We start from the raw sequence: 13,350 nt of genomic DNA, 5'->3' as shown, positions 1-13,350 counted from the left end.
AACTAATGTGTTAAGATTCTCAAGTTTCAATTGAGGAGATATATAATCTGCTGGATATTCTTGTAAGGACGTATATTGAAACTTGTGTTGTAAAATTTGAGGCTTATGTACAGTTGACTAGTAGACAGAGGCTCTATTTTGTGGAGGTTTTGGGATTCTAAGGAAATTTTTTTCCGATTTGAAGCAGAGCTCCAAAGTAGTCAGATTTCATGTGGAAGAAAATCCTAAACACAATATTTTTAGATCACATGAAATACTTAATTTCAGTGGATCAGACTGTTTTGTTTCAAATATGACTGTTTAAATGTTTTAAATTGTTGCTCTACCTAATGCAACCTTTCAGAAGAAACTAATTTGAAGGGAGAAAAAGAAACACTTCATGTAGGAATGCAGTAACAGGAAGTTCTGACATTTGTCAAAATATTTCTCCCTCTTTCTAAAATTAATATTTCACAATATCAGAATGGTTTTCTGATACATTTTAATATCAGTGGAATTGTATTATACACAGTAGGATTTCTGCCATTCTTTGTGACTGTGCGTCATCTGTGTTTTGGGGAGATACTCCAGCAGTGGGTGGAGAAATGCAGGATTCTACCTGTCTTCTCGTGCATGTTTTTTTCCATTACAGTGGTCAGTATCTGATGTCTAATAGACATTCCTTGGGAAACTCAGTTATTGCTGTTGATGGTTTTTAACACATCTTTGGTACTAATGATGAAAATGGGTATATGCTGTCTCTGTTAGAACAGCACTATTTTTAAACACATTCTTAGAATGTGGGCTTGCTACTTATATCCTTGTTTATTCCAGTGACGTGTCCTTACTTTGTTCAAGTCTTGATGGTCTATTGGATACAACAAACTACACTTGCTTTTGCAAAACTTGCCCCTTATAGTTAAAACCACCACTGATAGACTTGAACCCAGATGGAATGAAAGCAGATGGAATTTAGTAAGCCTTTTTAAAGCCCTTTGAAAATTTCAGCTGTCACATGGACTTTCTGTCAGAATAGTGGCTGTGTCAGTCATTTTTGTGATGAGTGGCCATATTACCATGGAGTTTCATGATAACTGAACAATTCTTACCTATAACTGGTGGCTCCCAGCACAGGAGGCCCTGCTTCTCCATTGCCTGTGGCATACTGCCTCCTACTTTGCTCTGAGACAGGACCTTCTCTGTCTTAACAGGGCATCCAGTCAGGGTTTGGCATAAAATATCCATTATTTTTTTTGGCAGGACTAGCCTTCTGCTAGGTTAGCTCCCTAAACTAACCCATGGGAGAGGATCAAGCATAAATGGAATGGGCAAGGAGAGCAACAGATAGCATTTAGGTTGGTTAGCTCTGTTATGCAGTTAGGCATCTATGATGAATGCTTTGGCACATGACAAGCATTGTCTGTGCAAGGACTTCCATTTTCCTGTGAACAAAGGAGTAGTAGCCCAGAAAACCACCAGCATGGGGATGGATTCCTCATGCCATCCGAAGTAGCCATGATGACATCCAATAGCATTTTCAGTACTGATCCAGAGGATCTAGCTGAAAATAGTTGTTAGCACTGACTTTGTTTTCCACTGTAGGTCAGACTGGGATGGCTTGGTCTGTTTGAGTCTTACCCAACATACCAGTTGGTAGAGCGGCTGAACAAGGGTTGAGTGCTGTGAGCTGATTTTGAGCACGTAGCTCAGCTTTGGTTTCTCCAGAGCTGTTCAAGGGAGTTTGGTTCTGGTTCCTCTGCAAACTCAAACGCTTTGCCTAATAAGATCACCATATTTCCTAGTAAGGTGTTAGCACAGATTGAGTACATAATTTCCATCATGTGCATCTGAGTGAGTGTTTTCAAGGGCAGTATGGGTATGTACGGTCTTTTTATTGCCTGTTTAACCCTATCTCTCTCTTGTTAATGAAAGACTTCTGGCATGGGAATGAGACCATTTTGTGTAAACTATTCAGTAAGGTTTTCCAGATGCTTAAATTTCAAAATAAATGAAAAAAAATCTAAGAGGACCAAACGTGTATCTAGGATATGGCAAGTACTAGGGGCTGTATAGGCAGTCCAGAGCTCACTCTGGCCTGGGCAGCTCTGTTAACATAAGCTGTGTAACTGCTGCACCACAGTGTTCGACACAGACTACAAAAACTATTTGAATGGTGAGTGAGTTTCCCCACATGGGCAGTGTGAAGCTGACCCAGGCCCATTTCTGTCAGGAACAGTTACAGCACTGAATGTACCACAGGTTTCTCAAGTAGCTTTCCAACATCCTGACCACCCCTTGCTTTTGAATTGAAGCTGTTTCCCTGGTGCCATTTTGGGAAACTTGATGATTAGTCTGCAAGAGTTAGGTGTCCTGGATCTGTCCTGGAGCTTTTCCTGGTGGCTGGAAGAATCCAGATGTGCTGGAGTTCCTACTGGTGAGTGCAGGGTCTTGAATTTAGTTCTTGCTGTAACTAATTTGCTCGATGATCATCTGTTAATTCAGTTCTGGTTGACATTTTTAAACCTGCATCTGAGAGAGATGAGAAGTTGGAACAAATCAAGGGCCTAGTCTAGCCTAATCCTTGCCATAATCTTTCCTATTTAGCAATGAAGCAGAAAAGAACAAAAACATCTGTAAGCTTCCAGCTTCAGAATTTTAGTATCTGGGCAAATCCTGTAAGTGGAGGTAGTAATTAGATGACTCCAGGCTTTCAGTTAACAGAAATTATGTGTAGAAAGCTAAGGAATCCTTTGCTTTCAGATACTGCAGAAATATGTGCGCACCAGATTTTTTGTTATTTTCTTTAAATACAAACAAGAGATGCCAATAGAAATTATGGCTTTTGATTATAGGCTTATCATCCTCAAGCTAACAGTCATGGCACATCTTCTATGGATTGTGCAATTTGGTTGAGCGGTTGCTAGTTTAGCTGTAAGCTATTGTCAGTCAGCTTGTCCTCACTGGTTGATTGCCAACTTCTTCCTCCTGTACTTGAGGAAAAATGGAATCATGAATGTTTAATAACTGAAGGTATTGGATGGTCTCAATGTAAAACACCAAAATTGATAAAATCATTATGAGCCTTTTTTTTCCTTTTTCCAAAGAAACTTTTAAAATAGAAAAATAGAAATAACTGGTGAGTGTGTAAAGCTGAAGAGCACAAGGAGGAAGTGATCTCATGCTCCCATGGCCTCACAGATACGATTGCATCTGAAACATGCTGGCTCTGCCTGAACTAGGCTGTGAACTCCTTGGGGCAGTGCTGGTCTTCCAGATCTTGTAAAATGCCAGACACAGCTGATGTCACCCACTAAAGAACCATTTTCTCATATTTGACTTTTAGAGAAAGTGATGGGTGTCAGTGGCATTAGTGAAGGAAATACAATTGCCAGCATGTAAAGGTCTTGCAGATTAATGGCAACAGAGAATCCAAAGCAATACTATGGGAAATTGATGTATAGACAAGAAAATGCTTTGGACACAGTATGGCGGTATGGCTTTTTAAAAAAACTTTGCACTGTCTTGGCTTGTAGCTTCTATGCTGAACTTTGACTTGGGATTTCCTGTATGCCAGAGATTGCGTGATCGTAGGAATCACCTGCTGTTGCTTTTTTATACTGCCTGTTTTGGGGAAATTTGATTTATGAAGGAGTTTTTTTGTTGGGTTGTTTTCTGTTTGTTTGTTTCGCACTCAGCTATTTGTTTATTGTGAAAGAGCAGTGCCAGTGGCCTTGTGGATTGTGTGTGGATTTCGTGTGTAGTTGCATGGTGAGGGAGATCCTAGCACTTGTGCTAGCAGTTCTCAGTCTTGCTTAGAGGGGTGGCAGTTGCCTTTCAAAATTACTCTTATGTGTTACCTTCTTGATCTTTTTTTTCCATTCTTCAAGCCAAAAGTTTCCATTTTGTTCAACTTAGTTCCACTCATGGATTGCATGTTAAAGTGTGGAATAAATGCATTTGTGCAGCTTCCTTAAGTAATTAAAACAATGAGTGAGCTCATAAAGAGAAGAATATTGAAATTCAGGCTGAATCAGTGGTTAATTGGCTGCTAGTCCAATCTCAGCTTCCCTTGTGCCTGAGTGCTGGAAGAGGATGAGGTCATGGTGCTGATTCTTGACCACAGCACACTGCAGACCTCCTGCGTCTTACCACTGCTTGCATCAGCTGTGTCCCAAACACAGAGTTACAGTGACACAAATACTGCTTTAGCTTTCTGCTAAACATCCATCAGCTTGGTGTGGTTAGGTTGTACATGTTGCTGATGCCTGTGGACGATGAGAGACACCAGCCTTAAAACCCAAGATGCTCATTTACACTCAGGAAAAAGGCCTTCAGTCCAGGTTCAGAGCAAAGTTCAAATTCATCCTCAGGATCCACAACAGGCACCTATTGTTACCCTGTGATTTGCCTTTATAAACTAATTATCTTGCTTGCTTTTGATGAAATGAAGCGATATGGAGAATGTGGTTTGGTTTAGCTTTCTGATTTCCTTTACAGCTTTGGTTTTCAGCATGTGTGCTGATCACTGTTTTTACAAACCACGTTTAGGTCATAGAACCTTTACATCTATTCAAGATATAGGCAGTGGGTCTTTCTACTGTTCTTGTGCAAAAATGTTTCCTTGATGGTTGTCCTTTTAGACAATAGCTTCCTCTTAAATCTGAGTGGTAAATTGGCCAAAGTTTTTGCACAAGTTCAGCTACTACCTAAATAGGAGCCAGAGGGGGAATACTTTGTTGTTGGTTCTTTTTTTTTTTTACCCTCTTAATCTCTAAAAATGAAAGAACAAAAGCCTTGGCTCAATCTTGAAGCCATGTTGACTTTAAAAGTTGCATAAAATACTTGAAGAGTATGTTGAAGTGCTTTTGAAGAAGGGGGTGAATTTGGTTGCAGTGGCTGTTCAGATTTACTTCTGACATCAGCAGTACATCATGCCACTGCCCTTAGGGAGGCAAAGGGGTTTTCATGCCTTTACTGCTTTTTTGGAGTACCAAGCCCCCACTGTGCTCTCACTTAAGGCAGGAGGGTTTCCCATGAGGACAGTGCTCATAGAGGAATGGGACGAAAATGTGCTTTACCATTATGTAAAATCACCAACCTCAAACAAAAACACAAAGCCCCAGGACCTCAAGGCCAAAGACACCAATCAACAAAACCCCCTTATTTTATTTTCATTTCTGAGCTCCCCGTGGCTGAGATTTTGGCTGTTCCTGAGGCACCAGCAGCACACAGAAGTGTATGTTCTGTGGGAATTGCTCCTGCATCCAAAATGGCAGGGGAACCGGTGGCCTTTGCTGGAGGAGAACAGCGTGATGGGTTTTGGTTCAAAATGTGTCGTGCAAAGGCAGGGGGTAACGTCGCATCTTCGGACTAGGCGAATATTGCTTTTCCTTCCTGTTTCGGGCGCCCTGGAAGGTTGCCAGCTTTCCTCAGAGGACTCGGGAAGGGAGCTGTTGGGGCCGCGCCCCGCACGCGTTGCCATGGCGGCGGGCGGGCGGCCGTGCCCGCACCTCGGCGCTGCCGCGGGGCCGTGGGGCGCGGTGGGACGGGACGGGACGGGCGGTGCTTCCCCGTCCGGCTCAGTTGCCCGCTTTGCTGCACGATAAAAGATTGGTCAGCAACGCGGCGCGGTGCGAGGCTGGCGGGCGGGTTGTGCCGGCGGGGCAGCCCTTACCCCGGGAGACGTGGATCGTGCCTTGCCCGCGGTACTCGGGGTTAGCGCGGGCTGTGCTGGCGGCTGGACGCGCGTTGTGGTGCAGCGGCCCTCTAGGAAAGGACCGTGCTGGTGAGGGCTGAGTGTGTCCCCCCATTGTTCCAGGTGTACGGAAGCGGCCTTGGCAGCACAGGTCTCTGCTGAGCGCCATGGTCCGTGTCTCACGGCTGAACCCGGCCGCGACTGACAGCCCTAGGAAGCTGCAGAGCTTAGTGGCAAAGCGAGTAAATCTGGTCTATCTAAGCACTTCCTTTGAGGTTCTTCATTGCTAGTGCTGTAGGGCAAAAGAAACGACGTTTTTAAATAGGTTACAAAATTTCAAAGCATATTTAAAGCACTGTGAAATGTTTCAGCAATCCGTCTGTGTTATTTCCTAACTTTTTTAATAGTTGTCTGTTAAATAGAGATCTAAATTTTCCAGACTGGTGGGTAAGACTCAGGGTGAAGTCTTGATCAGCTGCTGCAGAGCTGTCCAATGGTTTTATCCAGTTCTGGAATGGAAAGTGCTATTAATGCCTATGCTCACAATACTGGAAGTATCTCCTACCAGCTCCAGTAAGCTGCAAGCAGGCCCTGAATCAAAAGTCTTCCTAAAGTTGCAAGCAGTACACTTGGCTCAGTAGGTTAGAGCATGGTGCTAAGAATACCAAGGTCATGGCTTCAATCCCTGCACAGGCTGTTCGTTCAAGAGTTGGACTTGATGATCCTCGTGGGTCTCTTCTAACTCAGAATATTCTGTGATTTGCTATTTCAAGTGGCTTCTTCTGTGAAGATACTCTCACGCTGTACAACAGCTTGTACTGGCTGCATCACAGCTCAGATTGAAAATTACAAACCTGGCTGTTTTAGGAATTTTAGATCTTAATCTTAAAATCTGGGACAGTCCCTGATAGATAAATTATGCATGCGTAGTACACCTGATGTGTTGGACCTGCTGCACATGTGAGATGAGACTATATGCATGTAGTAGCTAGTTTCCAGACATCAGGCAGCCTGAGTTGCCAGGCATCTGGAAACATGGGCAATTACTTCAAAAATATGGGGAAAGTCTTTGCATGTGCAAGCATGCATGGGGCATAGGATTTCTGTGAGTAATGTAGTAAGTCTGTTGTCATGCGGTATCATCCTTCCTTTCGTTCCCCCTTACTCCAACAGACTACAACTCCCTGCAAAAGCTGAAAACAAACTTGTGCTTTGGATAGTTGTGTGGTAACCTCAGTCATTCCTTGAGGGACAAGGAAGCATTCATTGGAGGGGAAAATGTATGGTGACTATGCTTCACAAGGTAATTTCTGCCCTTGAAAGAAGTTATCTTAACAGGAGGAAAATGTCGCTGGGAAGTTACACTAGGCTTTTGCGTCCTCAGTCTCCAAAGATGCCATGAGGAATTACCAGAATTATATTCTCTAAAACCAAGAACTTCTTACTCCGTTTTGCAGAGTTTTGCAACCCCTAAACTTTTATTGGAAACTCTAATAACATCAGAACTTCCATTGAAAAATGTTTGTCGGGAGCAAGGCAAAAGATATGTAAATCGTTTTCAAACCTCTATGTCCTAAAGTAGACTTTTAGGCTCTTGTTTGAAAATGGAAATATGAAGGAGATGCGTCCAAGACTTTCAGGTATTTCCAGATAGCTTACATGCATTGAGTCTTTTTATGTTCCAGAAATAATTGCCTAAAATTAGGCTTCTCAGTAAGACTTGATTTTAAGAAGTACGGGGAGTACAGCAGCACTCAATGGAGATTAAGGGAAGTGAAGATCTACCATCAGTTTTGAAACTCAAGCTGTGACTATTAGAAACAACATATGGCAATAGAAGCCACATTTGGCTCCTTTAATAGCTCTGCCTTTTACTATAACAGGAAGTTTTTAGAGAAATAGTACTTGCAACTCTAAATGTCAGCGGTTATATGCTCTTGAAGAGTTAAGCTATTGGAACCCAGAAAAAAATTAGTAGAAGGTTAATTCCTTTGTTTAAACATTTACTTTTTTAATGCACTAGGGAGCATATGATTGAACAACGGGAAGACACATGGTTGCCTCTAATAAAGTTAGTATTTTATTTTTACTATTGATTATTGTATTTTTAACTCACCCTTTTATGCATGACCCAAAAAGTCACGCAGAGGGAGTTTACATGATTATGCATATACATCTAACTTCATTGATAAAACTTTTGGAAGTTGTGTAAGCTAAATCAGGTTAAACAAAACACTCTTATTCCAGAATAAATAGGTATTTGCATAGGTATAATTACACCATGATAATTCTGGCAGTAATTTAATCTTTTAGACCACAGCGCTGAGGTCAGTTTTCATGTTATCCCTGTTACACAAACGTTCCCAATTTGTGTTCAGAGAGTGTACCAAACTGGACGGATGCTGCATAACAAATCTATGTTAGAGTAACTCAATTAAATGTAGTACCAGAAATTAAATACCACAGTTTAAAGAAAAAAAAAAGCATAGGCTTTGCAGACCATGAAGGACATGCAGGATGCCCTTTAGGCAGCCTCACATTTTCAAGTTCTTGTGGATTACACTTTCTTTCTATGAAACTGCATGTGCGTGTGGGTTTTGAAGAGCTTCTCATAAAACAGCAGAACACTTCTAAAGACAGTATTGGTGATGACATGCTTAACTGCTTTCACATGTTTTCGTTCAAACTGTCCAAACCATTAATATGCTCCCTTAGTGACGTTGCATGTGTGCCTTATTAGTATGCACACTACTAATTTATTCTCAACTTTCTTTACTGTCCTGTAAGGTCCCACCCTTTCCCTAGCTTTGATCTTTCATCATAAAGGCTTAGAAGCAACCCTTTGGAGATCAAGCTAAATGTTTCTTTTTAGCTATTTTGCCTGTTCCAGATGCTGGGAGGGGAGGAGGGTTCATTCCAAGGCGGTGTAGAATGCAGGTTCCGAAGCCCCGCGCTCTGATGGGGATGGTCCCTCTGCTGGGTCATTGGCACGGGGCTCAGGCTTGGGGCTGCAGCGCAAGATACCTTTGTTCTTTCAGGCTTTTAATTGAGACTTTGAACGGAGGCTTTCAGTGAATCCTTTGTGTGGCACGGGGTGAAGGTCAGCCTAGAAAACAAAACAAAGGCAAGCACCAAGTGGATGCAGAGCACATGCAAATCAGCTGTCACAAAACAACTGTCCTTTGTTCTCTTCTTTCTTCACTGATACGTGCAGCCATTCCCACTTTGCTTATCCCAGCAATTCTGTAGACTCTATTTTTTCCCCAGTCTTCCTATAGCTGGAGGTACTAATTTTATTTCTTACCATTTGGTTATTATTTCTGCTTCCATTTAACCCTGCTAAACATTTGGATTCTTTTAACAGGTTTTCTTTCATCAGTAACATCTCAGATGCTGCATGGCCTGGGAATCAAACAAAAATCAGCTCTTCCCTTACATTTCCTTTTAACCTTTCCTCTGTTCTTTCTTACTTACATTGTTTCTTGTTTTCCTCTCCAGTCTTCTGCTGCTGCTAATTCAATCTTTATAGCCTAGGTTTTTATTTAGGTACTCTCTACATCAGTTCTTTAAGATTAAAACTTGTAGCTAGCAAACAGGCAGGAAAAACAGCAGAGGTTTCAAAAAATGCTTTCAGGGTTACTTGAAACCCTTGTGGGTGTTTCTGAGGTCTGGTCTGTGCAGCAGTTTCAGCCTCTAAAAGGGGATAGCCAGGTGAGGAGAGGGGCATGTATCATCCCCTTCACCATGTGCAATGCAGTGTTTACTGGTGATCAGAAATGCTTGTGAAGCAGAGAGCCTTCTCAAGCTCTGACTCTGACCAAGACACTTTTTACCCTTCTAAGCAGGAGGTGCCCTCAGGCCCATAAGGTCTGGGTGAATTAAAGTGCTGCCTGTGGGGGTAGGTCATTGAAAGAATATGATGGTAACCATAAGACCTTTTTTTTTATGGTCAAGAGTAAGGAATTACAACATAGTGGCAAGATAAGGAATCACTTTTGTCGTTGTTGTTGTTTAATGTGTGTTAGGAAAATACTGTATTGATATGGCATAAAATGTAGTAATTTGAAGCTTGGTTTTATATATTCTCCCGTGCTTTGATCTCAAATTTTTTTTGTATATGATTTTTCCCTTTGTATCCAGTGGTTGCTTCTGAAATCTGTTAAAGAAATTATCTTAATTCTCATTTTGCTAGTCTTTTGGTTTAGTTCAGTTAAAGTTGAGATCATCAGCAGCTTCTGAGATCATCTCAGGAATCTAGCCTTGATATCCTGGTTTAGGTCTTTATACTGAATAAGAAGGCAAAGACACAACTATTTTTATGCGCTCTCATCTTTCAGAAAACTGGGTCATAGCGACACTCGGGGAGCACAAGAACTCTTCCACGCTCTAGTGCTTTATAAATGCTTGGTGAAAGTCCAAAACAAAAGTCTTGTCAAGCTCAGTTTAGTATAGAGAGGAGAAAAAGGAAGAATGGCCATTTCTGGGCCCTGGAGATGGTTAACAGTGTTTTGTGCAGCAGTGATCAATACCAAATGTTTGGTGTTTAATAGCTGTATTAAAAATCTGAAGGATGGAATGGATAATGAAGCGGTAACCCTGTCTATCAGATCACAGTTGTTCAGGTTCATTAAGACTGCTGAGGAGGATTTCAGAAGGCACTAGTGACAGCTGAGTGAAACAGCTGAGCAATTCTGTAGAATAGTGACATAAGCAACGTGGTATAAGGCAGTGCAGTGAACGCTGACAAAATAGAGCTTAAATATGTTAGGTTTTGTGCTTTTTTAGGAGCACAGTCTGCACGTTGCTGGAGTCAGCAGTGAACGCGTTAGATGAGTCAGGAGTAGTAATTAAAAGTCTAAACTTAAGATTCTGTAAATGAGGAGATATGTAAGAAGTCATGCAAGAGAGGTCTCTGTGAAATTGATAATTTCATCCTTTTGCATACCATTTTTGGTTTTATGGCTCATGTACAGGGAGATTTTCAGATTCCTGAAATTTCATTTAAAAATAAAAGAGCAGTAGATAGGGAGGTGTTACTGTTGAAATAGTAGCAAAATGTCTGTTGTAGGTTTTGATTTACTGCTTCCTGTAGTAAAATGAGTGGTCAGTAAAATTCAAAAGCAAGAAAATATGTGAAATGGACAGGAGGAAATGTTTCATCTAGTGAACTGTTTGATTGGGGGAATCCCTGATTCCAGGTACTGTCATTTATTTGGGGAGGTAGGTTTTGATTGCTGCATTTGCTAATAGTCATACTGATTGAGAGAAAAAATGAATATCTGCCAGTCCTCAAGGATCTCAAAAGAATGGTTTCTGTCTGGAACAAGGGCATTTCCCTTTAAGGTGCAGTGTAAATTGGTGGCAGTGTGCAGTTGGTTTTCTAATGCTTCCTCTAAGATGCTTGACCAGCATGAGGGAGGCAGCAGATTTGGTGAGTTGCTGAACTGTTGTGTTCCTGTGTTCCCATCCTCACAGCTGATCTCCGCACAGGCTAGACCAAAGGACAGAATTTTAAAGTATTTTGAGCCACTGTGGGTAACAGGGGTCACTGCATCTACCCCATGCAGGTGGAGCATAGGGGCAGAATAGAGTAGGATAGCTTTTTCATGTATTGGGGTGTAAAATATTTCAATTTCACAAGCATTAAAGTACATCTCCTTGAAGGTACTCTAGCCACAGTGAAAACTCTGTTTCCACGACAGGGAAAAACATGACCCAGTAAACTCTCAACTGCTAAGTCTTTGGAGCATCTAACCTTTTCTTTTTCAAACCACTTTGGCACTAATTTAATTGATTCCATGCCTGGCCTTTTCATCGGTTATCTCTCCTAGCCAGGAAAAACTCGGCTGTTAAAGGCTGCTGCAGTACCATGGGACTTGTGTTCAGTGTTGCAGATTCTTATTTTAACTTGAAGTTATCTGCCAGTCATCACTGTTGGTTTGAAAAGGTGTAACCACTGCAGTACTGTCTTTGGGATGAAAATCTTTTAATGGTTGCAGCAGTCAATATAAATGAGAGAGAGTGCACTATGCCACTGGGTTGTGTTGCTAATTATCGCTTTACCTTTCAAGAATTTTAGCTGCTGACTAGATTCTTGCTGAATATTAACTGCAGCATCTCTAGGCACACTGCAAATGTGTTCTGGCTAAGCTGAAGAGGACAGTGAAGAACATGTGGCTTAGACTTCCAACAGCCATATTCTGTGCTTTCAGGAGTGTTTGAAAAGGAGTATTTTTTGTGCCTTTTTAAAATTTCCACCCTAAAAGAAAACATCTAGGTTTATCATTGTTTTTTGGGTTTTGTTTCTTTTGTTTCTCATGTGCTCACTCTCTCTTGCCAAATCTCCTCCAGTGTCAGATTTTTTTAATGCTTCTATCTTTGCATTTGCTGTTTGCTGCCAGAGAACAGGCAGGCTTTGTTTTTGACGAGGTGGGGTGTTGGTGTGGTTGAAAACAATATAGCATTAAGATTATTCAAATTAATTTGATAGTAGCACGTTTCTGTGATAAAAACAAGCCCAAATCCTCCTTCCTTCCTGTCTTGTGGTCCTAGCGACAAAATCTGTTAGAAAATTCTTCTGTGTGGTTTAAAATATCACAGACTTTCCAGTGAACTATAATTTAAAGAAGCCTCTTTTAGTAGTTGAATTCTAAGAAGACAGTTGCTTTACCTACTAGGCTTTTGAGGGAAGGAGTTTTGTTGATTGCTTTGTTTTTCCTGTTAAGGCTTGATGGGTTCGTTCAAATGCTGTTTCCTGGCTTGCTGTATTAGGAAGTGTGGCACTTCCTAATAATGATTCTGTCCTGCATTAAATAACATTTAAAGTATAGCTTGTTTTTCATTTTAGGTTTTGAGATTCTTTTTTAGAATGTGCTAAATGGAGATGCTTAAAAAATGGATAACAAATGACAAGAATTGGATGATCAAAGATCCTTAATCATACCTGCAGAGTGTGCTGTTAAAGATCATGGTCCTGGGAGTCAAACACAGGAATATTTGCTTCAGACTCAGTTGCAGGCAGAATAAGAAACATAACTGAAACTGCTTGTTCAGTTGCAGGGTGACTGATGGTGAGACACCAATATAGTACAGCTGTGGAGGAAAAAACCAGGGTATAGTGTGGGGTATTTCCACTAAAGGTAAGGAAATTTCAATTTCCTGGTACCTGATGCAGGTGAGAGATTGGCTAGAATATGGCACAGAATTTTGGTTCTTGCTTTTAGAGGAAAGTTATGTAAGTTAGAGAAAATGTAGAGGAGTCCTCTAGAAGGATGAAAGGGACAGGAGGAGCAGATGTGTGAAAGAGCGCTAAAAGAATGTGCTTTTTTAAAAAACCATTTGAATGAGATCTGAAGGAGGGGAGGTGTGTTCTCTGCTAATTCATTGGGGTGTAAGCAGCAGAAGCAAAAAAAAAAAAAAAAGAATGTTTAAGCTCCTAGACAATATTAGCACAAAAACAGATGGGCATTACTTGTTGGGATATTACTGAGCTTAATATCCTGATCATATTTCCTCTTGTGTTTTCTTAAGTGAATTCTTAAAGAACTGGGAGATTTGTTCAGGTAAGTCAAGTGGAACTTATTAGCATACTACAAGTAAGTTATTATTAGTGAAGCACTAATATGTCATAATTTCTAGTATTAAGAGATTTCCTAAAGAAATGTAAGTGTACGTCT

At 41.1% G+C, this 13,350-nt stretch overlaps 1 protein-coding gene across 6 annotated transcripts in view; it reads left to right on the top strand.

Annotated features, from left to right (window-relative positions):
- Window positions 1-13,350, top strand: part of STOX2 (storkhead box 2) — a 155,441-nt gene that overhangs the window by 103,165 nt on the left and 38,926 nt on the right. Inside the window, exon 1 of one of the 6 annotated variants that reach the window (XM_027735391.2) lies at window positions 5,621-5,764. The exons of the other annotated variants lie outside the window; for them this stretch is intronic. The gene's annotated coding sequence lies outside the window, so the exon portion shown is untranslated. Of the gene's footprint in view, window positions 1-5,620; window positions 5,765-13,350 lie in introns of those variants that run through there. 6 annotated transcript variants of the gene reach the window in all.

The sequence above is a fragment of the Pipra filicauda genome, unplaced genomic scaffold, assembly GCF_003945595.2.
Source record: "Pipra filicauda isolate LSUMZ 115617 unplaced genomic scaffold, ASM394559v2 scaffold67_size6003252_pilon, whole genome shotgun sequence".
Classification (NCBI taxonomy): Eukaryota; Metazoa; Chordata; class Aves; order Passeriformes; family Pipridae; genus Pipra; species Pipra filicauda.
Note: the sequence above shows the minus strand (reverse complement) of the source record. Positions and strands in the feature narration are given on the sequence as shown.